Source organism: Acyrthosiphon pisum, chromosome A1, assembly GCF_005508785.2.
Source record: "Acyrthosiphon pisum isolate AL4f chromosome A1, pea_aphid_22Mar2018_4r6ur, whole genome shotgun sequence".
NCBI lineage: Eukaryota > Metazoa > Arthropoda > Insecta > Hemiptera > Aphididae > Acyrthosiphon > Acyrthosiphon pisum.
In genome coordinates, this window is record NC_042494.1 from 96,451,869 (window position 1) to 96,453,933 (window position 2,065).

A 2,065-nucleotide genomic window follows, 5' to 3' on the forward strand; every position below is an offset into this window, starting at 1 on the left:
TTCTAAAGTATACTAGTTATATATCTATGATAGTACCACGGTTTTTTCGTTGATGTATATCGCGTTATAAGTACCTAATAGATATTATGATATGATTAATTTGGAATTTATTATATGTACCTATTATAGATCAATTTTTTTAAAATACTATAGACTATAATATAATATTATGTCTTATACCTAGACTGACATACCGTCTCCGCTCAGAATCGTTTTTCTTATACAATGATATTATATCATTGAATTCAAATTTAATACCATCCATTATACAGTGACCCACTTGTAACCTACTGTACAGCAGAGCGACATCCACTTACCCACCTTTTTTTTATTGATAAGTGTACAATACGTTATGCGTAATATAATTGTTATTATTAATGTGTAATTGCTCTGCTAGAAATTCTTATCTGGATATGAACTATTATACTCAGTAACTGGACCCGGTGACTCGAATTTTTAAGGGCCCAAAATTCACAAAGATTACATTATTTACTGAATATCATAATTTTACATTTTTTAAAAATGTTTCTAATATAAATATTTAAAGATTTATATAGGAACCTTCATTTGCAGCTACCGGGTACATATTTATATTTTATGTTTTGAGATAGAAAACATTAAGAAAACCTACACATGTAATAGATTTAGATTGTAATCAATAATCATTTACATTTTGTAGACCATCATTATAGATAAGTACATAGCATACCTAAGGTAAGCAGTAGCGTATCTAGAAGTTTTTTAAGGGGAGGGATATACAATTTTTAATAGACATTCAGTAATCAGTATACATATATTATATACATGTTGTATGATGTATAAAATTCATCATCCCCCTCCGTAGATACTCCAATGATGGTAAGTAATATTATATTATATGTCTATATTGATTATATTTTTAAATATTTGTAAACATTATATTATTCTTAAATACTACTGTATTAATTTTGCTACTGTATATTTGTTATTCAAATTAATAAAATTAATAAAATATCATTTTACAAGAAAATTATGGCTGAAGTGTTTAAAATTGTAAATAGTATTATAGTAACAGCTAATAGATAGGTACTTAAATCACTGAAAAATCAAATAAATTAATACAATATTTTATACGTCTATACAATTTTTATTTCATTTGTTATCATATTACCGGCTATTGCCTAATACTAGATAGTCACTTAGTTTAGTCCTCATACCAGTAATTGTAATATTTAAGGAATATAATTCACTGTAAGAGCAATACAAACCATAACTCGTAAATGTATCACATTATAGTATAAAATATAAACTATTACTATCGCCATGTCTAAATTCTTGTACCTATAATATTTGGTATACATAGCTCAGAGATCAATAGTAACATTAATCCAAAGGGTTAACTTCGATATTTTGATTCTTTTAAAAAATGTGTAATTAACTAATGTCAAATAAATTACCTACGGTACTTTATAGAGGAAAATTGAATACAATATGTACTATAATATTTATAAAAAATGACTGGTATGGTATATGAAAACATATGGTTTATAAAAACAAAAAAATTGTTTGTTTCTTGCATATATTATAATTATTGGACACTGTTTTTATTATTTATTGGATTTTAAAGTTAAAATAGAGAGTACTCGACAATGTTGATGAGTTATTATACTTAAGGGGGCTGGAGCGTGATTCATTTTTGGTCGAAAACATAGCTCACGACTTCAATCACTACGCCCAATATAATGTTCCGATATTAATTTTGAAAGCAAATTTGAATTTGTCACTAAATTATCTATACTTTGACAATTTAATTTTTCTGATTTTTATTTTTTTTTACTTAGAAATTTACTAACAAAAAGAGTAAAAATAGATCATATTCATAATTCAAATTAAATACATTGATATAGAATATGAAAAATGTATGTCAGTTAAAGCATAGTAAATTCAGAGGAGAATTCAAATCTGCTTTCAAAATTAAAATCGGAACATCCTACTGAGCATAGTGATTGAGCCCCTTAACCCTTAGGGCCAGTTGCACCGTCTACGGTTAAACTTCGATTAAGCTTAATCAGCTGATAACAGATAT